The sequence below is a fragment of the Colletes latitarsis genome, chromosome 8 (assembly GCF_051014445.1).
Source record: "Colletes latitarsis isolate SP2378_abdomen chromosome 8, iyColLati1, whole genome shotgun sequence".
Taxonomy (NCBI): domain Eukaryota; kingdom Metazoa; phylum Arthropoda; class Insecta; order Hymenoptera; family Colletidae; genus Colletes; species Colletes latitarsis.
This window is the reverse complement of record NC_135141.1, coordinates 28,628,088-28,654,849: the sequence shown is the minus strand read 5'-3', so window position 1 is coordinate 28,654,849 and position 26,762 is coordinate 28,628,088. Positions and strand designations below refer to the sequence as shown.

Below are 26,762 nucleotides of genomic sequence, written 5' to 3'. Positions count from 1 at the left end.
GTAAAGTAAAATTACATTCAACGGTAAACAGTACACGTAACTTTTGCACAACAATGTACATTAAATGTTACATTAATGTTTTATATAACGCTTGTGAAATATAACTCGTATTCGATATTAGATTTCGAGCATTTTAATCACGAGTTAAAGACTTTTATAGATATTTTTGAGAGTTTTAACAGTTTTCATTTCGATAGGTGTTCGTACTTCGTGTATTGTTCTTGTTAGCTATTGACAAAATGTCTGGCAAAATGTATTCGATTCTGGAGTAATATATCGACGTCTGTCGAGTGTTGTAAATGTTTGCTTTTACTGAAAATTGCCTTTACCGAATCGACGTTCGCCTACTTTACCTGTACGGGTTTGCAACGAATTCGCACAATGCATTCCGCAACTTGAGCGAATCGAAAGTATATTTATCGCGTGATTGGCTCGTTTCTCACGTTGATTTCCATCTGGATGGACAAGCAACGAATATTCGTTAAATAGCATCGGACAACATAAGGTCTGCTAGTTTTCCAACGAAATAAATTTTTTCATTCTCGTGATAAGTGAAATCTCTCGTTGACGCGTTGTCTTCGAAGGCGTATGGTTAAACGATAATTTAAGCAATAAAGCGCATAAACAGTGACGGAGTAAGGCGGAAGAGATCAGATATAGCTCACTCGGGGTTGTATTAGATGTTCCATGAAAATATTATGTGCTCCGTTCGTATCTGTACGCTGGCCTCGATTCGGGTCAAATGTAAAAAGCTCCTATTGCAATTCAGCAGTTAACTACGACTCCACGAGCTGCATCTGGTGTTCAAATTGAGCGGCCATGGCTGCTGGGAACCGCGTCTACATCTGCATTGCATTTATATGCGCGGAAGACACGTGGGATAACTTCGCCACTGTTTGATTCCAAGAGTCCTTTTTCATAAAAAAGTCAACAAATGTCTCGTAAAATTATAGTCTTTTGAAATTCAAGTCACAGTTTTCGTTTCACAGTGTTTAGAAGGAAGTACAAGCAGATTGGTTTGCACAACATGAGCTATTTTGTTGGTTTCAAATCAACTCGTTGCTTTGTCGCGGAGAAACGACATCTATTATCGATCTTTGAATATCCGTAGAAAACACCTGGATCTATTTTTTTATTTATTCACGAAAACGCGAAGAGCAGTGGCAGAGACGGAAAAATGGCAGCTGACCTTAAAATATCGGAATACAAAAATGTCTGCGCTCTCCTTTCTCAAAGAAAATCTCTTTGCATATCCTGGTCTTCTTCAGCGATGCAACACATCTCTCCCAACGTCCGTAGATGTTTAATCTCAGGAATGTTTCCTGTTTGCTTCCATCGCGTGGAGTTTCTCGAGTCCACGTACAGGGTGTTTCTGTTATCTGTAATTTTCTTCGCGTAACTTGCGAGATATTCGAAACTGTCTGGAAAAAATGTCCATGTAATTTGGTTAATCACAGAGGAACACTTTCCTAGACAAATGGGTGGACTCGTTTCGCCAAATCGCATAATTAATTTAACGTCGGAAGTTTAAGAATAATAGCAGCCTAGAAAGCAACCTGGCAATATTTTTAACCGTCTTCCAACGACGCGAGAAATTATTTTAACTGTTTCTGTCACGCGAAACGCGTACGTTTCATCCATTCGACGCAAACAAACGCAAACGCTTAAAAGAATTTTTTCGGAGTAACACTCAAACTCTTTCTTAACGAATGTTTAATGTTTTCGAAAGTATATTTCTTGAACTACTTGTAAAAATTTCGTATAAAAGTATTAATTATTATGGATGTAATAGGAGTCGGCGTGAGTGGCCTGCAAAAATTTGTTGGAAACGTTCTTACGTTGTTTACATCTATTAAAACTTCTGCAACTTCGTCATTCCTGTGAATTTTACTTTAAAAATTTGTCCATAACGTTCGCGAGTGTATCTCAGTTCCCTTGCATTCGACGCGTTATCAAATAAATATCAATTTCTTTCTTTTTTCTTACATCTAACGAGACAAGAGGTAATATGAATTATCGCGATGCGGGTTTCTCGTTATTTCGCGTATTCCGACCGCGAGGAAAAAGACAAAGAGAAAACAAAAACGGGTCGAAAAATGGACGGTCGTTTCGCGCGCCGGCATTAAAGTTTAAACGAACACTAATCGCTCACGGGGCGAACAGTTTGCAAATCGGATCGTGCGGAGATAGCTCGTTAAATATTTCACGCGCCCGGACGCGGCGACAAGTTTACTTTTGTCGTCGAACGAAATTCTTCGTTAACGGTGCAGTTGACGGTTCGTTTAATTTATTGAACGACGGGGGCGGTCGGTAACAACTTGTTATCGATGAAAATTGATGTCCGTTTGCCGGTCGTTTTGTTCGAGTGTATAGTTTAACGGCTAACGATTACGGTGATTTATCGCGGCGGGCGATTCGTACTTGCTTAAAATTCATTGTTAAAACGACGTAAATATTGCTACCAACGAACGGGCTGTATTATTTTTAAGTAAAACCTGATTTACCTAATCGACACGATTGTTATTAGAGGAAACATAACGATTCTTTTTAATACAGGAACTATCGACAATTATGGTGTATTTATTTGTACCAACAAAATTCAAAGGATAGATACTCGATGAAACGTATAATGCAATGGAAACAAATGTTTATTCATTCTTTCATAGAAAATTAAGGTGAACTTTCAAAAATCTAGTCGAGTAAATTTTTTAGAATTTTTATTAGAAATTATGAATCATTTTGTACCACTTCCTGCAGTTCTGGTGTTAATTGATTTAATATGAAATGCACTATGAAATAAAAGCCTGCTATTATTCTGTACTCTCTAAAATAATTTAAAATTTCAGTATGTTGAAGAATTTATTGAATCTAGATGCGAGCACGAGAGGATGCACATTTAAAATAATTAATTGTTCTGTTGACAATAGAAAACTTGTTGAATTAATTATGCGACGCGATCGGTCATCAATAAACAATGCGTATTGGTAAACATATGCTTTCGTTTGTACAGGTAAATTAATAGCTCGTCGCGGAGCGATTCAATGTTTGGTTTCGATTCGAATTTCTGTCCCGTTTGGTACAAAATACTTTTGTATTTTGAACAAGGTATTTCAAATATCACGATGCGTCGAAGCAGCGGGAATTCGAAGAATCCCGAACGCGAGTCTTTATCGATTTCAATCACCGCGTTTTTGCAAGAATTTTTAAAATAATATACAAAACCATCGTTCCAGTCGCGATCAATATTATCGCGAAATTTCGCTATTCGCTTCTCGACGATCCCTCTTGACAGCAAAGATATTTAACAAAGTACTCCGCCAGGAAGCACTATTGTCTCTCGAACGGCGCTTTATGGTGATTTTATCGATACTTGTAATATAAAATATAATATCCAGGGGGGAAACTTTTTATTTCGCCTTGTAATGCGTTTCCTTTGCTCTCGCAAGAGTTCGCGGATCTTGTTAAACGCGTGCAGGTACCATCGCGACTCTGTTGGACCGTAGTTTGAAAAATACTGCTGAAAATTCTGCGCCCAGGAGACACCGAAATGTACCATAATTATTCACCGCGTCACAATTATTCAACGAGAGATTTTACCATTGCGCGCGCCTTTAAACCGCTTTGGATTTCGAAGGGTCATTATGCGAGAATTGCGATTTTTATGGAATATTACGCGAACCTGCGATAACAAAGGGGTGTTTGTCCTTTGTCCGGCACAAAAGAGCGATGGTGCTTTTTACTTTATAATTGAATAACACGACAGTGTACCGAAATGAAAGAATTCGGAACGGCTGGTTTGAGCGAGTGCCTTTTCACAATTTTTAGCATGTCGGCGAATTTACCGTGTAATTTACTGAAAATTCTCGAGTACTTCCACGCTTTGTGAATTTATCGAAAAGTTCATCTACGAACGGCAGTAACAAAAATGCCACCGTAACGTTTAATCTACTTCGAGGCTGTCGGTACGGACATTTCCGGCGAAAAGAAACTTTTCGAACGAAATTACAGTGATTTGTACTCGTGTACGTTCAACTTTGGCGCAATCCACGCGTAAATTTCTCTTCTCTCTTTGTTTCGTCTTTTCCATCTGTTCGCTGTTACTATTTTAGTTTCCGTTATATTTCGTGTTTTGGGCCTTACTACTGGTTGATAGTCTTATTTTATTTATAAATGCGATTAAAATTCCACATTTTGACTTTTGACGTCTACCCTAAAAGTAATAAATATTTGTACCGCTCGTACGTACTCCCACGCGTTGGTTCGTACGCAGTACCGGTTGTTTTTGTTCATGCGTAGCGAGCCGTGACGCGTTAAAATGAAAAAGAGAAATACGTCCGTTTAAATTACGACTCTTGATTAAAAAGTCCTTCATTAAAATCGAGAGAAATCGTGGGAAAGCCCCGCGGGGCAAAAATATTATGAATCGACGGGCGAATCGTGCGTGTAAAAATGTTTTTGTTCCGTGGAAATTTTATTCACCGTATTTCGCGAATAAAATTTCACCCCGATCGGAAGTCCCGGATTCTGAACCGTTTCCGGGACAAACCACGAGACACACCGTGGACTAAACGTCGAGCTTTTACGTTCGCTAATCGCGACGAGCTCGACGCCCGAAAGAGGCCTGATCGGCGGCGAAGGGTAGTTGAAAACAAGTTTGAAACAAATCGAACAATCGACGGATCGGTCGGTCGGTGGGACTGCAACGAGAAAAGGGGGCGATTTCGTCGGAGTAAAAGCGCGAGGCGTTAAAACGCAAATGCCGACGAAGTGCGGTTTCGTGTTAGGGGCTGTGAAAGGCCCTCGAGCTACATCCGCTTCCATCCTATTCTTCCGTGCTGGTTTCCACGCCGTGTTCGCACGCGTCTTTATTGGCTGTCGTGGAAAATACCGGTGCACGATCGTGTGCAACCACAGGCGGTAAAAATTATTTCGAACATTTACTCGTGACTAATTTTTAAAGTACCACCCTTGCTAGGGAGATTAATCAGCGCAGGGTTTCTCAAACTGGAAATGGTGGACTTCGTACTTTAACCCCATAACAGTTGTTTGAATCGACAATTTTTACTTAGCGATGTTCATTCTTACGATAATTACTCTTAAAATGATCGCATTTCTTCGTTAGCATATTTTTTAAATGACGCCATTCACGCCATTTTTTCGACAAAATTAAAAAATTTCAAATCGTTCGAAAAAAATATTTTTAGTTGCGGGGGTCGATTACAATCATTTTTGGTCATTAGACATACCCCTGAAATCCTACCCAGTTTCGAGAAAAAAATTCCTTACCGAAAATGTAATGTCTGACCATACCGTTGAGATGTTTCACTGAAATTTCATGTAAATCTTTAAAACGTCATAACTTTTGAACGGATTGGACGATTTTGATGTTTAAAAAAGCAAACTACGCGTTTTTTGATTTTTTGATGGAGAATGTGTACAAATCGCAAAAATATTCGAAAAGTTGGTCCTTGACCCAACAAAATGAGAAAAACCCCATAAAAATGGTCCAATTTTCAAACAGTCATAACTCCTACAATTGTGAATATATTTCAATGAAACTTTTCTGAAGTAGAGCTCATGGATACCTACAAAAAAGTATTAGACAACTTTTCTGTAGGGCGTCAAACAAAATTACTAAAAATGAAAAACGAATTTTTAAGAAAAATCGACAGGGGGTAGGTGCCTAAATTTTTCGACGAAAAAAAAATTTTCGAATCGTTCTAAAAAAATTATTTTCGGTTGCGGGGGTCAAGTACAATCATTTTTGGTCATTAGACATACCCTCGAAATCCTACCCACTTTCGAGAAAAAAATTCGAGAAGGTGTGAAATTTTTCGACAAAATTAAATAATTTCAGTTCGTTCTAAAAAAATTATTTTTAATTGCAGGGGTCTATTACAATCATTTTTGGTGAATAGACCTACCCCCGAAATCCTACCCACTTTCGAGAAAAAAATTCAGTAACTGGACAAATTTTTCGACGAAAAAAAAAAATTTCAAATCGTTCTGAAAAAATTATATTTGGCTGCAGGGGTCAATTACAATCATTTTTGGTCAATACATATACCCTCGAAATTCTACACAGTTTCGAGAAAAAAATTCCTTACTGAAAATGCGATGTCTGATCATACGTTGATATGTTTCACTGAAATTTCATGCGTACGTTTAAAACATCATAAGTCCTGAACGGATTGGGGGATTTTAATGTTTCAAAAAGCAAACAACGCGTATTTTAGTCAAGAATGTGTAGAAATTCTAAAAATATTCGAAAAATTGTACCTCAACCCCGTAAAGTGAGAAAAACCATATAAAACTTGTCCAATTTGCAAATGGCCATAACTCCTAAAATAGTGAATATATTTCGATGAAGTCCAATTCCAAACGGTATCAAAGTTCGAAACAAAGAATCGTCGTGTGGATCTTGCGGGAGTTTTCGACGAGATAATTTAGGAAGGACTCGTTTTGAGCCTTCGAAGCCTCGTTAGGTGTTGGCCCGTGTTCCGGTGTTACTTTAGGTGCGTGTAAATCCTGGTGCATCTGCGCCATTCTCACGGGGAAGGGTCGGCCAGCAGGATGAGAGTACGAAGAGCGAAATTCCCAATTAAAAGGAAATAAAGATGGAAATTTTCGACGCGCGGCCGAATTTTCGCAGCCGCGGTGCTTCGTCCCGTTTAAATCCACTGTAAATCCGCGCGGAACGTTTGTTAAAAGTACACGACGATGTGCGGAGGTTGGACGTGTGTTGGTGTAAAACCGGCTGTTAAATTTTCATTCGTTTGTATCGGTTTTGCTGGGAACACGTTTAGGGCGGATTAGATTGCAGTTTTTGGATTTGGTTAACCGATGCTTGGAAACGATAAATTTCTTTTGATAACAATCTGCGCTCAGTGGTCGAATCAACGCTCTCGTTTCGTCTTTTATGGTATTTATGTATGCAATACAGAAATACGATCGATATTGAAGCTTGTAATTTTGAATTGCAAACCTGATTTTTGAACGAGAAAATTTCAATCCCAAAAAATTCAAGCTCTCCTATATGTTATGGTTTTTAACTTTTACTCACTGTTTTCATCATTGATCGACCATTTATAATTTTACGATTGTCGTACGAGCCTACAAGCCTATTAAGTTTCATTAAAATTGACGAAGATTTCTTTACCAGAAGGTCCTTTAAGGATACTTGTTTGATACCACGATTACGATCGTCGATTCGTTTCTTGGAGCACGTACGCGACGGTGTAATACTTTTCTGGAAAATGTTGATCTCGAGGATTCAGGTTGCATTTCCGGTTTCCTTTCCGTTCCGTTATGCGAACGTGTAAATTGGTCGTGTTCCCGCGGCTTGGCCATTGAATTTTATGAATATTGTTGCCGCGCCGCGGTTTACAATTCGCGTCATGCGGCCGAGATAGTTCGGGACGTTGTTTCCGAGACATGAATTCGCAAACGACCCATCTTCAATCATTTTTAAGTATACGCTCGGCCGCCACGAAATTCCGCCTCGAGAGCGTGTAATTGGAAATAATTGTAATGATAAACTACGAACGACTGAATCTAACGACGAAGGAAACATTAATAACGGCTCCTTTGCTGTGTAATTACTTTTTAATAACCGGGCTCGATTCACGATATGCTAAGTAGAGCCACTTTCAAATTATCGTATCAGCGATTCTTAACGCTGGAACTACCGGAAGTGGTTCAAAATGACTCGTAATTTCTAATAAAAATTGTGAAAAATTTACTCGACTGGATTTCTGGAAATTTACCCTAATTTTCTATAAGAGAATTAATAAACATTTAGTGGGTCACTCGAATCTTATGGTGGATCACTCGAAAGTCGCGCTATTTTGCTATATTTGGCCCAGAAATGAAAATGTTCGCGGATCGGTGAGTTCCAGACAGTACATCGGTGTCAACTCGTGGCGTATTTCTTCTTACAATAACCGGATCGCGGTTCCACCGATATTTGACGTTTGTCGTAGACAGTTATTGGACGGGGAAGAAATTGCTTGAAAAATTTCCACCTTCGTTTTTCACCCTCGATCGCTCGATATTGCTCCACGTCGACGCGGATCTCGCCGCGACAACGTCATCAGCCTCGACCAACGGTTGAGATTCGCGTAATTAGTCAGACTTTCAAGCATCGGTCGTGAAATTCCTGAAACATTTCCCGGTTTCGCTTGGAAAAACCGACGCGACGGTGTTTATTTCAGCGCCGGCGTTATTTTTCTACCAAGGAGGCAAAGAAGAACGCGGCCGCGTTGTAAAAGTTGAGAAGTTTACAGTCGTGCCAACGTGTGCACGCGTGCTTGCGGAAAGCGCGATCGTAAAGAAAACAAAATGAAAAAAATAAATTTATTACCGTCGGCGTATTTGCACACATTATGTTTACTCTTCGCGGATCGTATTCGTCGTATATTGTCAAAAGAAAATATAATAATCCATTACAAAGTCACGTAATCGTTTCGAAGTAACTTAAAAATTGACTCTTATTTCGAGACAATCTGTGAACAATTTTTTAACTTTATTAATACATAGAAATATTAGAATATCCAAGTTTCAATTGGCAATTAGTGCGTTTTATTACTCCAAAGCACTAAATTCCGCTGTCTTTACAAGTCTCAAAGAAAGTTATATTTTATAACTGTTCGTTGATGTCAGACTTCCTAAATTAAAACTTTTTAAATAGGTACGAAACTTCATATTCCACGCTTCGTCTCAAACATTAGGAAAATTAGCTTTCGCGACCTAAATGTTCTTTACCGCGATGGCAAACGGGATCGTAATTGTCGCGAGGGGCTTAGGATCGAAGTCGAACGTTTATAAAAATCTTAGTTTGCGAACTCGTCACTGAACATTCGTTCACGTTGGACGAGGTATGCGTTCAAAATAATAGAGTCAACGATGTTTGCCGTATACGATAGGAATCCACGAGAACAATCGAACATCGTAGTATGCATTCAGCATTTCGTAGATTTCATCGAGCATCCTCGAGGCTTGTAAACCTCCGACACTGTCAGATGTTTGCTGTACTTTCGAGAATTCACCGATATTGTAATCACTCTCGAAACTGTTCAAACGAGAGAGTATTCCTTGCTAATGAATCCGTTGTAACGTTCTAATAACAATGGTTCACGATTTTTTCATCAGTTAGATCAGAAATTTGAAAGACTGAATGCTACACGGATACTTTTCTCAGCTGTTCCGTCAGCGTAGCGTCGTTGCATCTGTTGACAGCGTATGTTTGTGTTTCTCGGATCGCAGAATCGGGGAACGAGCCAAAATTTGTCGAATTTGCTAAACCCGCGCAACTATGGAACGACGAATGAGTCGTCGGTGGAACGTGTTGCGGCGAACAGCAAATAGGGCGCCGCGTTGCAGCGAACGACACTCGGCGCGTACGAGTAAGCACGCAACAATTTAGAAGCTTGCATTGTTTCTTCGCTGATAACGCGCTGATTGCATCCGCGGGGCTGCCAAAATGCTAAACGCCGTCTAAACATCTTACGTCGTGCCTTAGGTGACGATTTTACCCTTGAAACACAAGTTCTTGACGAATAAATTGGGCAATGTAAGAGGAAAAGTCTGTGGATATGCTCCTCGTTTGATAGCGACTCCAAATTCTGTATATGGCCCACTATGAGTTTCGAGTGACCCACGCCAAGTTCGACGTGGTCCACCATGAGTTCGAAATGCCCCACTGTAGACTTTCGATGACCCACAATAAGCGTATAATGACCCATTGCAAGCTTCCTGCGATCCACGATTAACTGAAATAACCAGGTTTTCTGCTACAAAACATCGAGAAACACTGGTAATAGATCGGCAGAAGTGGACAACAATCTTCTTACCTGACAGTCCTGTTATATTAAATGCTAAACGCCGTCTAAACATCTTACGTCGTGCCTCAGGCGACGATTTTACCCTTGAAACACAAGTTCTTGACGAATAAATTCGGGAATGTAAGAGGAAAAGTCTGTGGATATGCTCCTCGTTTGATAGCGACATCAAATTCTGTATATGGCCCACTATGAGTTTCGAGTGACCCACACCAATTTCTACGTGGTCCACCATGAATTCGAAGTGACCCACTGTAGACTTCCGATGACCCACAATAAGCGTATAATGACCCATTGCAAGCTTCCTGCGATCCATGATTAACTGAAATAACCAGGTTTTCTGCTACAAAACATCGAGAAACACTGGTAATAGATCGGCAGAAGTGGACAACAATCTTCTTACCTGACAGTCCTGTTATATTAAATGCTAAACGCCGTCTAAACATCTTATGTCGTGCCTTAGGTGACGATTTTACCCTTGAAACACAAGTTCTTGACGAATAAATTGGGCAATGTAAAATGAAAAGTCTGTGGATATGCTCCTCGTTTGATAGCGACTCCAAATTCTGTATATGGCCCACTATGAGTTTCGAGTGACCCACGCCAAGTTCGACGTGGTCCACCATGAGTTCGAAATGCCCCACTGTAGACTTCCGATGACCCACAATAAGCGTATAATGACCCATTGCAAGCTTCCTGCGATCCACGATTAACTGAAATAACCAGGTTTTCTGCTACAAAACATCGAGAAACACTGGTAATAGATCGGCAGAAGTGGACAACAATCTTCTTACCTGACAGTCCTGTTATATTAAATAACAGCCGGAAAGGTAAAAGAGAGTGAAACGATCGATTTTATCGGCTCGGAGTTTCCTTAATTGCGAAATAAAACGAGACACGCGACGGTTCGATGAGATCGCGGAGAAAATAGCGGAGGAGAAACGAACGGAATAGGAGGAAGAAAACCGGGAAACTCGTCTCGCCGCCGACAAACGGGAGATTTAATTCCAGAGGAGGCCTGTCTAGCAAGAAACGCCACCGCGACGTCGCGGCTTTATAATCTCGAGGCCGTGGATCAGCAGCGCGGCTTTATCTTAGATTATGTCGTTCTTGGTTGTTTAACTCGGTCGAGCAGAAGGTGCCGCGATTTTTCACCGTGACTTTTATAATCCCGCGGCAGTCCCGTTGTTCCGTGACTCTGGCCGCGACGCAACCATTAAGTAATCCCGGAATCATTTCTTCCGCGTGCTCATTTTTCCGCCCACGCTCCCTTTACGCGTACGTTCTTTGAAAAGAAACTGTGTGCATCGCGCGGGCACGCAAAGTGTCCCCGGAAAATTCTGCCGTTAAATTAACGTTACGCTCTGCATTTAGCCAGCATAAAAAATGTGTATTGTCTTTCGTTCGTTTTGTATCGTTAAATAAAGTATCATCGTTTAGATCGAAGGGAAGTTTATTTTTAAAGCGTAATCGTTAAGAGTTGTTTTATGGTTTCCAAGGATCTCTGGGGTTGTTTTAGTCGTTGGCAACAAAAGTGATTCGAGAGATAGGTTTCTTGCGTCGGGTATCCGTCGGATGTGCTGGATTTGTTCCTTTGTCACTCGAGTAACGATGGGAGGGCTATTTATTCCGGGTTCAATATCCCTTGGTAGTATCGAGACGAGGGTAGATCGTGTTCGTGATCTCTGGATCAAGGAGGTTATAGGCTCAACAGCTACTCTCGAGTGTTACGACGTGGCTAGCGTTGTTTTTCTTCGATTTTAGTTCCTATAAAACAGGTCGTAACAGAGAAATGCTATTTGGCAGATTCGAACGACTCAATTTCTGAAACAAATTGTATATTAACTCCCTTGTTATCGTAAGAATATAGAAATACGAAACAGACAAGAATTAAATGCCAAAATATCCTCCACCATTGATCTAACCGAAGCCAAGGTTATTTTTCTTCGTCGCTAACGTAATTTATTCTTTTCTGTTTCAGGTAAGTCACGAACACTTATACGTAGCTGATTTCCAAACTTTCGTCAGAGGTATTTATCATAAATGTTCAGTGCTAACAGGCAATGTTCGAAAATGTCGCTCTTTAATAATCGAGTAATATTTAGAGTCTTCGAGAATTTTTGAAGTATGATAAATAAGGATCGATAATTAATTAAACGTCATCGAACGGTCGGGGAGATTTCGTTGTTGTTCCGTGACAAGTGAAATCGCCGGCCAGTAACCGAATTTAGCGTATTTAGATTCTACGAAGAAGCGGATTGCATTAGTTTCGACGAGATTAAATTTCACATGCTATTGAACACATAGAGAATGTGATTGGATCGTGGAATTCCAGGGATAACTGACACTGGAAGTTGATGAAGTAACCGCATTCCAACGAACCGTTGCGGGGACATTGTTTTCAATCCATTATACATAAACAAATTGCGCTAATAGCTGAGAGTGGCCCACAGAATACTAACAGACAAAAGAAATTAACAGTCTTCGAATGAAAAACTCTATAATTTGAATTTTAATCGTTCCAAGTAACAACAGTTATTTAAATTAGTATATTTACTATTTATAATTTTTACGAGTGGGATTCTCGATTTACTATAATAATAATAAGAATACATTTATTCTATTCTATATGCCCGTATGGTCTGACTTTATTGCTCTCGAGTGACAAATTCGCTCCATGCTGGATTCCATTTATTACGAAAAATCCTGCGTAAGGTAGTCGTTCATAAAATACCGTGCATTAAACGTGGAATATTTACTATGAGCGTACAGTACTTAATATAAAATAATATCCGCGATACACGATAAATTTGCTGCATTTTACAGCAAATACACGACGTTGCTTTAATTACGTACATTTAATACGTTTCTCAATGTCTGCTGGTATTTGGTTAATTTTCCAATCACGAAACATTCCAATTATTTCACAACGATGCTATCGTTCGTTCTCGCCATGGAATTTATTTGACGTACGGTATTGATTCGGTCACAATTGGTTTTCGATTAGAATTGCGGGAACTTACACGTGGAAATAATTTATAATGGTAGAAATAGAAGCCAATGTTTTCTTAGGTATGGGGATTAATCTGTAGAATTTAATAGGAAAACTTATACGCGAGACAATTGTATTTTCATAAAACAGTCCGTTTCCGGTTCACCGAGGGGTTTGAAACTTATGGTCGGCAGTGTACAGCAACGCAGATTATGTAAAGCCGGCTGTAGGGGTAAGTCTCTTAGCAGCCAGTCCTTTTAGAATTAAATTCTGAACCGTCGGTTCGTTACGGGGAAACGTGCCCCGTTTCTAAGGCCATTCTGCGTCGTCGTTTCTTACCGTCGTTAACACACTTACACGTAGTCGGATCGGTTCTTTAAAAGCTTTTTCTTCTGTTTTCTCGCAACCTGCGTCCCTGAAACTTCGACGTTTTCCGCACATTAAGGCGCATTGTATAATTAACTCGTGAATATTCAACGTCTCTTCGCTGCGCGCATTTAACGCCCTGTGAATTCGATTCTACCCTCGCGAGCATCAAACTTTCAAGAAAATTTAAAATACCTAAAATTACCTATTTCACTCAGTATATTCAAAATTGCGTTGCAATAAATTCACGTTCCATGGAAACAGGATTCTTTGAGATTCACCTGATTCGCTAGCATCAAACTTTCAAGAAAATTTGAAACAGCTAAAATTACGTATTTCGCTCGATATGTTCAAATTTTTCAAAATATATTGGTCTATTTTCCAAATTACATTGCAAGTAATGAATTCATCTAATTATTAATTCAAACGTAACTTTTGTTTAAATTTACTCGATACATAAAGCTTCTCGATCGATGAAATTATTAGGTAGAAGCAGCGATTAAGACAGTATAAATAATTATCTTCGCGTCCAACAGCCATGTTTTCGAAATTCGCGCTCAAACGCGAAACTGACCGCAGAAGTTTGAGCCTGGAATTAGTTTCGAACGCTCGGAGGATATTATACGCGCCCTTTTGGCCCAAGAATTTTAATTATAGGCGATTAAGTAGTCCGGGCAGCGATCGTAAAGAAACTCTTCTCAGCAAATACTAAGGAGCTCTCGAAGTCTCGTTCGAGACGTTTCTTGGGGAGTTTGGCCCCTCAAAGAATGTACTTTTAATTAAAGGCTTCGAGTTCGTTCTGTAATATCAGCACAAATAAACAGCCAACTCGCTAAGGAGATCCAAAAGTCTATCGCCAGTAATCGAAACGCGTTCCTCTCGATTCGTTTTCCCTCTGCAACGTTTCGTGCTTGTTCATTCGATTGGGAATAATTAAAAATAATGCAGCAAGTCGAATATCTTGTCTTGGAAATTTGTAACTTATCAAACTTTTGTTTGCATTTCCATTTCACTTTTAACTTTCTTCCTGGTCGTTTTTGAATCGATTATACGCCGTGTTAATTCCCTTCGTATCGAGCAGACCGTAATTAAAAAGGATTCGCTGAAAAGTATGCTGGTTGGACAATTGTATTTAGTGTAATAAAAACTTGATGCAATGCAAATTGATTCCTGAGCGCGTAAACTTGTTGAAAACATTCTCAAGCAACTTGTTAAAGTAGAGTACGAAAAATAGAAATTTATTTTATTTTAGAATTGCATTTGTAGAAAATATAAACATTAAGAGACATCAACGAGCGTTTGAGGCTCCGAAGCAAGGATAGAAAATGTAGATAATCAGGAAGAGACAAATATAATTGTTCGTAACGTCTTCCTAAACGGTTCGTTTTCGCTCGATAGTTTAGCTTTAATCTTATCTAATTATCGCGGTGATTAGGCCAGGTTGCTTCGTCGACCCAGATTCACCGACGACGTTGTACAGCTTTATCCTAAAATTGTTTCCTCAAACACGCAGAAAGTTAATTCGGTAGGGTGGCTGATTTAATTAACGACGTACGCGAAAGCGACGCGCTAAAGAGGTCTCAGTCGCAGTTACTTCCAATCAGAGATGGACAAACCGGATCGGTTGACGACGAAACAAACACAATTACAAGGGATTCGTTCGATCGAACGGTTATCGAGACGAATTTCGATCCCTTGGAATCATTGGATCATGAAAATTAATTTGCACTTCCACCTTTTAACGAAGAAAAAGTCATTTCTCCCTTATTCGTTGCTCGAGATCTTTATCTAAACGAGAATTCTTGGAAACGTTGATAAGAGCATTAAATAAGCCTTTTTGGAGCTTCGACAATATTTTGGAAGAAATTACTCGAATTCAGTGGAAAGCGATATATTTTCGAAGTTATTTCTTCGTTCTTTTTTGTGATTTTTTTTTTAATGATAGGTAGGCTGTTTGGTACTGAGATTTAGCAGATATATTTATTCATCTTATAAGTATTTACAGTATTTTTTTCATAAAAAAATATTAAAGATTGTGGGAGTTATAAAGGTGCTGCGCTGGCTTTCACGATTCCAGCTGAACTGCTAGTCTGAAACAGAGGGAGGAAAGTATCTTCGTTAGGAAAAGTGTAGTTATAGCAGGAACCAGAGAGGAGTAAAAATCTCGACAAATAAACGTATGACAGCATTTCGAGTTTCGAATTTCTATTTTTAAACTTTCCTTCTGTCTTCAGCATATTAACAAAAATAGTGCAATTCAATATTTTTTAAAATCTCTAATCTGAATATCCTTTCTAAATTTGAAATTGATCTGCTAGATCTTGAAATATCGTGGAAGCCAATTTTTAAGAAACGCGTTTAAACGAGAAGTTGTAACTCCCACAAGTTTTAATATTTTTTAATGAAAAAAATCCTGAACATGCTCATAAGATGAATAAATATATGTGAAAAATCTCAGTGCAAAGCAGCGTAGTTATTATTAAAAAAAAAATCATCAAATATCCTCTTGAAAAATGCGTACAACTACGTTAACGACGAGGTCTGGTTATTTAATATTCTGGACGATTAATTGAAAGTCAAATGGCCGTATGAATACATTATCGAGGGTTCTTTCTCTCTCCAAGAATACCAGGATCTCTTGGAAGTCTGGCTCTTCGTTAAAAGGTGAAGCAAGCCTTTTAGGATACTAAATGTCCAGTGGAGTCCTTCGAGAACTTTATCGATCGCTCTATCTCGCGTCTGCTCGAGTCGACTTTTCGAGTATCTCTCGACTGCGGAAAGTTGAAGTATTTGTGGAACGGGGCGCGGTGAAAAGTGATGGATGAGACATTTTCCGCGAATTGATCGAGTTAATTCTAAAGTTCGGTATCGCGATACGTGCGAGTAGACGGGAAATTGTGTTTATTAAACAGTGACGCTACGGAGGTGTAGGTGGAAACTTAGCTGGTTGATAAAGTTCGTAAAATGAAACTAAAGTCGGGTAACGCGACTGCATTATGAATTAAATATTGCTTTATTGTGTAAACAGACGAATTACTAAAAGTCTGCCGCGGCTAAATTAGTACCAAATAGTTTCTAAATTAATAATCTTTGAAATCTTTGAATTAAAAAATTTTGAAATGATTCTGATCCTTGGTCTGGATTATTATCAGAAATATATGTTTTCTGCTTGGAAAAATATCGTAGAATTCGTAACTAAAATTTTTAAATCACGTCGAGATAATTAAAACGATGTATGAAAGTACGAGAGGGGTGTTGAATGACAGAATAATTAATTACACACGGCTGACAGTGCAAAAGAATATTATTCGAAAGAGATACACGAAAAATTGTAATGTTAGTTCAGCGAATTAAAATTATTCTTTTTAATTAATTATAATTCTCTTCGAGCATGGTTATTGTCCGTAAAATTATTGGCACCTTCGGTCGAATCGGTTAACCGTGTATTAAATGTTTCGTTTGATGAACTAGTCGAAATATGATCGATAATAACCGACCATTGTGGCGAGCCAATTTCTCCAGTTTCGACGAGTCCGTACGAAGTCTGCGGCAATTGATTCTCATTTGAATATGGATTCGAGCATTTGTCAATATTATTGTGTTTATACGTTCCCGTTTCTGATTCTCGTGGCTGGTAAATGTTAATTTAATTAAAATTTGAGTGTAATATGAGCGTGGGTGGAATTAGCGAAAGTTAGAATACGAATTGCGCGAAACGTAACTGGGGATGGAAATCTTCACTGAGAATCTCGGGAGTTTTCAAAATGTTTGGAAACCGCTGGTCTGGTTTACGAGAATTGGCCAGCGTGCGTTGTTTCTCTAACACAGTGACTAATTCCATCGTGATCATCAACTCCTCGTTGTTTCCATTTGCTTCTCGTAGCTCGTTGTTTCGCGGAACACGCCCTCGGATGCCTGAGCTCGAATAATGAAAATTAAAGCAGCGTCAGGCCACACAGACTCTCTCGTGCTCCTCGTTCTGGTTCTTTTCTCCCCTATTCCCGTCGTGTTTCACGGTGTTACTTTCTTCACGGGCCCCAAAGTCATTATCGTCCGGGGATGTGCTTTATTTTCATTATTATTATTTGTCCCATTTCGGTTTGTAAGAGATTCCCTGACCTCGCTCGTTCCCTGTGTCGAGAGCTCGTTATAATAACGATTCGTACGAAGAGATGCACTGTATTTGGCAATAGGAACAGTTAACGGAGACGTCGCGACACTTCACGATACTATTTGAGAAAATGATCAAATAAGAATTTGAAAATTATTTTATAACCAAGAATGTTTACTTAACTTTAGCTGAATTTATTCAGTAACGATGTGTCATTATTACTGTTTAGAGTTTCTGGATTCTGGAATTCAGTGAAGTAGGTCTAGCATCGATCAGACCAAACTAGGCTGGGTCTGACCAATTATAGATTTGTTCTACTGAATATCGACTATGAGAGAATCTAGAAATACAGGATCTAAAATGGTTACTCGAATAAATGGTGTTAGAGTTTCATACTAATTTGTTATAAATGATGATAGAAACCTAAGAATGTTTATTTAACTTTCAGCTTGATTTTTGTAATATATTTTGCCTACATAGGCAAAAGTATACATCTTCTAGTATTAGAAGATTACTCTAGTTCGAAAATCTAGAACGTCGTCTGATCGATGCTCGACCTATTCTACTGAACACCGAGATCTACTGATAACTAAAAGTGAAGTAAATATTCCTCGTTATAGAATTAAAGAAATAATACCTTGGAAATAAATCATTTGAAAATATTTTAGTGAAAAAATATTCAAATATGTCAACACTTTGACTGTGAAACTAAAAAAATGAATTCTCGAGTTTAGATGTTTAGATTAGAAAACTAAATACTAATTTTAATTTGTGTAGTTAAAATCTGTCTAAAATTAATCAGTCGATTGAAATATTTCTGGCTGATATTTAAAAACATTTTTATATACTTACCAAATATTTTATGCAGATTTCTTTACGTTTGAAGTTGACTTGTCGTGAATTCGAAAAAGAATTTATGCAGTAAATGTGTAAATAATTCCAACGGTGTCCGACACGCGAATTTCTGTGTACATCGATCCAGCCAATCCCCTCGACTCTTTTTTCCCGTTAATATCACCGTTGGATGCGAAAGTTTCCGGGCCTGTTGGAATTAATTCACTCGGCGGTGTCTGCTTTGAAACTCGTTAATGAAATTCTATCGATGCAGCCGGACGATGAAGATTTTAATAACACTTTCCTCGTTTTTTTTTTTCTTTCTGTTTTTTCATTTTTTTTTTTTTTTCACCGCGGAATCGTCGAGCCTGAGCTTGTAATTAAAAGAACGTCCCCTGATCCCTTTTCGTTCCGCGGCCGATAAGTGCCCCAGTCGTGGAAATTCGCCGATTATCCCGTAATATAATGTTCGCCGGTTTCTAATTAGAACGGACATCCGTCGCGTACTTATTTTCAACAGTTTTTAATTAGAACGAAACGTACGCGCCACGCGAGCTTACGTCGCACGCGTTAGTTTCGAATTGGTACGCGAATTCGTCGGAGTATTAACAAGCGCCCGCGAATATTATATTTCGTTCGCTTCACCCTACTTTCTCTAAACTTCGTTACGATATTCCCAACCGTACGGATTTGTTTGATAAAAATATTTCACTTTTTACGTTCCGTAGGCATTTCCAAATGTGAAGTTCTTCGAATCCTCGTGAATTTATTCTCCGTTAATTTTAATGTAATATTTCGACTCGTCGTTCAGCTCGTTATTAATAACAATGCTTATGAAATTCTCCAAAGCAAGTGGAAATAATCGATAATGGTCAGACGACTGAGGTCAATTCGAGATAAATAATTTTTATATGTTTCCTCAATAATTCCTTAGATTTAGTTAGCCAAGACCAAATAAGTAACAATGAGGATACTTACGAAATTCTTCAAAACAAGTGGAAATAACCGATAATGGCCAGACGACTGAGGTCAACCATTTCGAGACAAATTATTTTTATAATATATTTCTTCGATAATTCCTTAGATTTAGCCAAGATCAAATAAGTAACAAATAATACAATACCAATATCGATACTCAAGAAATTCTCGAAAATAAGTGGAAATAACCGATAATGGTCAGACGACTCAGGTTAGCCATTTCGGAACGAATAATTTTTATAATATATTTCCCCAATAGTTCTCGATATTAACGTAAAAATCATGTTACTTTATCCTGTGAGTTTTTAATTATTCTATTGGAAAATCAGCTTCGAATGCACGCGTTATGCACAGCCAGACACCGAAGGCTTTAAGCAAAATTTCCTTCCACTTCTCGCCACTTTTCTAGCCGATTTTACTGCGAAGTGTGCACTCCGTCAGCTACGTTTCAACGCTCGAGACGTTGGGAAACGTTTTCCTTAAGCGATTGCAATCTTATAAATCATCGAACCTCCTTCAGTTCCCTCTGTCGACGGATTCTCCTCTTCGTTTTTGCGGTAAAGCGTGGATATCGGACGGGCGAACGAAACGCGAAAAACACGGCCGTGCATTTCGAAATGGATGTCGCGAGACGTACAACCGCAGCCGGCGAAAATTGAACAACGCGAAATTAAAACTTTCCAGCTTTGTTTCCCCCGTTTCATTCGTAACGATAAAGAATTATTTCGTTCGTTCGATCGAAAAATACGATCGTAGAATCGCGCGGGTCATTTAAAAATGTGTTAAACAAAAAATTCTTGCGATTAAATTACAATCGAGTTTGCCCTTATAAAAAATGTTTCAATAACGTTTGTACGTAGATACGAAAATTTGTAGATACTCTTCGAGACATGGTGAACGTGTAAGCAAAGTTTAAAAAGAATCGATACGGTAGATTTTTATTCATAAATTCTCAAAGATATGCCTTCTTTTAAAAATTCATTAATAATGTTTAAGGAAGTAACAGTTATTTCGAAGGAGCTGTTTCACTCGAATAAATATCAGACTTTAATAAACCCTGATTCAGACGCGACCAGGTGTTCGGAATAATTCCTATATGCGAGGATTCCTGTCTATTAATAATTTTATTTTACCTGTCTCGTTCCTTCGAACGAGGAGGACGCGAGGCTGGTAGCGCGCGCATCTTATTGGAACGATGGAAATGAAGCTGATCGATAAATCGAACGCGCCAGAATACTTTCCGTGCAGTTTATTAAAAATAATGACCCCGTGAAAAATTGGTACGTCGCCTCGTCGCAGATCCTGGCGAAAACTTCTCACGGAAAACCGCCGCGAACGTTCGACGTTAGTTCCATTGAAACTTCTACTAAATTCAGAACGATAGAAATGAGGAAATATGTGTTGTTTCTAGCTGTAATATTAATTTTTCAACCCCACGATTAGGACCTTTTTGTCTATCCTGAAAGTCCCGGAGTCCTATACTTTAATGTTCTTTATACTTGAGAATCCATTTCACAGTCAGTCAGCATTCACTGCCAGGCGATGTAGAAAATTCTATAAAAAAAGAAAAGGAGAAAAGATCGTCAGAATTGTTAATAAAAAATATTTTCGAATATTAGTCACAGACGTTCAACGATTCGTCAAAGAGGATCAACGCGCCAGACGTTCGCGACTACAAAGAAGCAATCCTCTTTTCAGGGCAACCACAATCGTACCAATCAATCAGATTTTCCCCGTAGGGACTCTTTGTACAATTAGGACGAGCTCGTCCTCTCTGCCATCTTGCACCCACCCGCCCACGTTCTTTCCATTTTCGTATCCTCGTACGACGGACGAATCTCGTCCAAGATTTCTGGACGGAACTCGATCGTCGAATCTCGTCGACGGCGACGTGTCGTGACTGCAAATGGCCGCCAGTCGACGACGAAAAGCGCTTCATTGGTAAACCGGCCGTCCACTCGATATGATATTCCAAAAAGGGGATTCGTGGAATATCGTCTCGTTTCGATTCGTCATCCCTCCCTGTCCGATGATTTCGGCCAGTCGCGCGGATTAACGTTCGCGCTCGCGTTTCGTATCGTTTTTCACGCGGCGGGCGATTCGATTCGTTCGAAACGCGTCGCGCGCGCCGGGAATTTTCATGAAAAATTAGAAACGAAAGTTCGAAACCGATAATCGAACGGTTAATGCGAAAACGATGTAAATAAAACGAAACGAACGTTTTATGGCTGGTGGAAAACGGTGAAATTCACGGAATATTTCGAGGGTGTTACGAGTACAGCGTTACGGTAGAACGAAATATAAATAAACAGAATAAAAAGAGAGATATATGTACCATATATGGTACACGTTAAACTTTACCGTCGCGTCACGTGCACCAGTATTGTGTCATTTGTTATTTATTCGGTCCTGGCCAGCAAAATCTAAAGAATTATTGTGGAAATATATTACAAAAATTATTCGTCCTGAAATGTCTTTTGGAGAATTTCGTAAGTACTGTGTTATTTCTTACTTTTAACACCAAACAGAAGAGAGATCAAATAATATTATACCACAATAAACGTTCAAGAGCACCGACGCAAGTAAAAATATCGAGCAATGGTCAGGCGCAGTGCTTTAATTTTCCATATGTTTTCCGGTGAAACAAAGCGTCCAAACGAGCAAAGTTCGTTATTTTCGTGTAACTCGAAACGCGAGAACATTTTTTTTTTTTTTCTATCCAAAAGAAAAAAAATTCCGATCGCCGAAAGTTAAATAGCGATTGATCGATACGCTTTTCGAATACTGTTTCATTGCGCTCGACGTTCGTTCTCTTTTCGTTTTTCGAATCGACGCTTGTTGCATCGAATATAGAGAAATTGCCAGTGGAAACAAAGTGAGTCAATTAGACAAGAGTTAATTGTTAAATGGATTTCCAGTGTTCTCGTTGGGCTGCGTAGATTGACGGTGTCGACTTTAATAAATCGTCGGTTGGTTTGGGTTTTGCGTTGTTTTGTAGTTGAATTATTCGTCGAGGGGATATCGCGGAAAGCACATATTTCGATACGTAATCGAAACACGGACCACTTGCGGCGAGAGTATTTAAATGGTTACATTTTCGACACTGTAGTTATGTTTTAAACTAAACTAGGCTACCCGAATTCTTTGGTAACAATATCTATAAACACACTGTTTACTATAAATGTAAATATTTTATTTTTTCTTATATTAATTAAATTCAAATATAAAATCAAAAGGTGTTCCATCTTAAATTAATCTAAAGATCGATAAAAAGCAACAAAGTGGGTAATTTTGAAAATTCGTACGGCATCGTTAACGATAGAAAACGATGGTTGGGGGACGGTGGTTTGGGATCGTACCGTGGTTTCGGAGTTCCCTAATAGTGATCGATGCATCCGGTGTCGCAAATATTTCTGTCCCGCGATTACGAGTAATTTAATCGAGTGCAGCCAACGACGGGGTCACATCGGAGGCGCCGCGGCACGTTCGCCGCGTTAATTTCCATCGGTCGTGTCCTCGTTGAGCGATCATTCGTTCCATTTGCCGCGGCGATCGCTCGATCAAAAATTCCTCCGCTCGAAAACGATCCACGGCCCCGTCGAGAACGAGCCGCGAACTGATCGCGATTGTACAGAGTGCCCAGAAGACAATTTGATCGCGATCGAGATTCCTCCCTCCATTTTCACGGCCAGCAAGTTGCATCCGCTAACTCGAGAAAGGAAAAACGGCGCCAGATAAGTGCAGCCAATCATTAGGCGGTCTTATGAAAGTCCTCGTCGCCCAGTGTTGTTATCTCGAGGCTCGTCGATTCGTCGTTATCGTTTCGCTCGACTTGACGGACGGTTCCTTCGAGAAATCTCGAGCAGCCCGCGATGTCATATCGATTCTGTCCTCCGTGACCAATCGCAATCTTCCAACCCTCGAACGATATCCTTATCGTGGACGTTTGCTTTACGTCAAAAGTAAGTGGACAGGTAGTTGGGAAATTTCTTTTTTCGACTGTTCTCTTTGGCCCTTGAAGTGAACGTAGCAATTGTTCAAAGTTCGACGAATTTTTGAGATCAATGTTCTGAAATTTCTTCTTTTTTGTTTTGTTTTTACTATTTTAATATCACTCGACGAACACTGTTCCTGTTATAAATGCTCGATAGACACTGATGGATTCGTGGTTATCGTTTGGCATTTGTTTACAAATTTCGATAGGAAATAACGTGTTAATGGAGTGTCCACTTAATTTTGTTTGCATCATTCGTTGACACTAGAACTACTGACAATTATGGCGTACTTATTTGTACCGGGGGAATTAAAATAATGCAGTAGAAATAAATATTTATCAATTTTCTTACAGAAAGTTTGGGTAAATTTTCAAAACTCGAGTCGAGTAAATATAAGAATGAAAATATTCGATTCTCTATCAAACGAGGCTTACTTGCGCAATATAATTCAACACGAACCGCTGATAAATGATGTTCGCGAGCTCTGGGAGTCTCTGTATCGAACGTACCACGGAAATTATAACGGCTCATTCGTCCTGCAGCCGACGTTCGATCGCTGATGGCCATTTGTACGTATTTACTGCGCGATTCAGCGACTTAGTTAATTGGCTACCCGTAGATCGCGGCCTACATGCGTTTGCGACGGTGACCCGGTTCCTCCGGGATCAATTAGATCCGTCATTCGGTGCTGTACGAGTTCCTGTAGGCATCGAGCAATCTAAAGATACAGGAACGATCGATTTTCTTTGACCGTCTCTGCGACCCTTTAGACGCGATTAACACGTCCACTGCCAGTCTAAAATCCTAAAATTGTTTACGAGACCAAAACTTTAGTTTCAGGCAATTGTAAACTACACAACTTAAAAGTTGTCGCAATAATTACCTTTGTAACCTCATTAAAATTTATTTTCTTTGACATTTTAATTTGAGAATTAATTGTTTTAGTTTCACTGTTAAAAATTCTGTCACCCATATATGGACGACGTGGCAGTCAAAGTGTTAAACGCGTTCTAAATTTTAGAGAATCGTAGTACTCGTCGAGAGGTGTGAAAAAAGGGCAGAAGTTAATTCTTTTTCCGTGAAAAATTTGCTTCCACGCGACTCGAGTGAAACTGTAACGGTGAAAATTGCATCGTTTTAACGACGCTCGTGATTTCGTATCGCGTTTGGCAACGAATACGGTGTCTTTACGTCCCGGGTGTTCCCATCGTCGGGCAATACGGTTATCCAGAAACCCCCAGGTTCCTGGACCATAATCCGCGGGGTCTTAAAGCAAATCCGGGTCTTGTCGAAAAGGAAGAGAAAACGGGTGGAAATCCGAAGGTGTCTTCGCGGGCAGCTGGCCAGCATGCAAATCCTTCGGGGGTGAGCTTCCGAGTTTATCCATATTAATGCTTCTAATTAAGCTGTAGATAGGTTCGTTCATATTTTCCGCGCTTCCTGTTCCTCGCGTGGTTGATAAACTGGCGAAAGTACGCCGGTCGTAGAAGATCCAGAGTCGAATATTAACGAAACTTGAAGCCAGATATAACAGGGATTCTTTAATCTCTCGTTACTAAAAGACATTTATTTTTCCTAATGAAAATTGATCCATTTTCTTCTATTTTAAGCGAAGAAACTAGATTCATAGTATTCGATAACGAAGGCGTAGAATTTTTGATATTGCTATTCAATTATTATTTTCTAATTTTAGTAGAAATATTTTCGACCACAGTGATTAGTTCTACGGTATTAGAATCGTTTACTTTTAGAGCTTCTCTTCGAATAACAATGTACAGTAATGGCTATGACTCTGAAAAAAAGTTAAAAATACTGAAGATAGTTCGTACAAACATACAGGGTGTTCGGCCACCCTTGGGAAAAATTTTAATGGGAGATTCTAGAGGCCAAAGTAAGACGAAAATCAAGAATACCAATTTGTTGATGGAGGATTTAATACAATCATTTTTGGTGAATAGACATACCTTCGAAATCCTGTGCATTTTCGAGAAAAAAAATCGGATAGGTGCCTAAATTTTTCGACAAAATTAAAAAATTTCAAATCGTTCTAAAAAAATTATTTTTAGTTGCGGGGGTTAATTACAATCATTTTTGGTCATTACACATACCCCCGAAATCCTACTCAGTTTCGAGAAAAAAAATCCTTACCGAAAATGTAATGTCTGACCATACCATTGAGATGTTTCACTGAAACTTCATGCGTATCTTTAAAACGTCGTAACTTCTGAACGGATTGGACGATTTTAATGTTTCAAAAAGCAAATTACGCGTATTTCAGTGAAGAATATATAGAAATTCTAACAATATTGAAAAAGTTGTTCCTTGATCACGGAAAATGAGAAAAACCCACTAAAAATGGTCCAATTTTCAAACGTTCGTAACTTCTACAATAGTGAACGTATCTCAATGAAATTTAGTATAGAAGCTCAGTTAATCATGCCATTCGAAAGTCTATTGAATACAGAATAAAAAATTATTAAGGTGCAAGGGTTAGGTTTGTTTTTTAATTGGTTCTTCTTTGATTGAAAGTAGATATTAAAAAAAAATTTTCATTGTTTCAATCCGTCACAGTGGTCTCCCCCATAGTTCTATTAACAGATATCCACAATCTACTTATAATGTAAAGAATATAAACAGAGAAAATCGATGTTTTTGTCGTCAAACCTAGACACCTGGAGTCAACGGGAAAACTGGACTCGAAGTTCGTGGTTTTGAACGAGCGTGGGAGGAGACACGAGGCTGCATTAACCAAAACGACGATAAACAGTCGTAGATAGAGTAATGGTCGATGATAGGATCCAGGGGGAGGGGAGGGAACATCTTTGCTCGGTTCTCTACAGCGGTATCGATTCCGAAAGTTGCCCGAACTACTTAAAAGTTTGCTCGCGGTACTCTTTTACGCGACTCAACTCGTTTACAGTTACACCCGACCCGAGGTTCCTTTTCCCCACAATCGACCTGCTCGTCCTTGCACGGATGGGCCTGCATCGAATCCTTTCTCCCGGGAGTTCCCAGGACACGGATTACGATACGCCTCGAATTCTTTTCTCGTTAGAGGAGACTTAAGCCCCTACGAATCCCGCGGCGCACCCTCCCTGCGATATAAAAGACTAATGAAACGGCACTTAAACGACTTTCCGGACGAAACGAAACAAACTGAAGCGAACCCGGATGCTTCTGCGTCGTACAGCGTGCGGTATAAAACCGGTAATCGGATTGTAAACACAGATACGAGAGAGATATTAGCCTGCAACGCGGGAGAATCCTCGAAATACGTTGTTCTATATTTGATAAAATGAATCATTCGTTGATAGAGAAATCGATATTCAGGCGAACGATATCGTAACCTGGTTAACGAGAGAATTTAAAATTTGAAGCTCTATCGCTGTGGAAGAATCCATTAACCTTTTCAAGAACGTTGATACATGCTCGTAAGTTTAATTTTAAAATTATTTCAATGCATAATTAAATCTCATGACATTCTAAAATCGTAAATTGACACGTGTCGTGGGACGAGATCAGTCCGAGTTACGATTTCTGTCAAATAGAATAATTCCTCCACGAAGGTGGGCGTTTCCTCTGCTTGTGAACGTCCGTGTAAACCTAATTGTCGAAAGCTCGAGTGGTCGGATACTAACTGGGGAACT

The 26,762-nt window shown here is 39.3% G+C and overlaps 1 protein-coding gene across 4 annotated transcripts in view; it reads left to right on the top strand.

Moving 5' to 3' along the window:
• LOC143344721 (cysteine-rich secretory protein 2) overlaps window positions 1-26,762 on the top strand; it is a 106,897-nt gene that overhangs the window by 32,073 nt on the left and 48,062 nt on the right. The gene's annotated exons all lie outside the window — the stretch shown is intronic.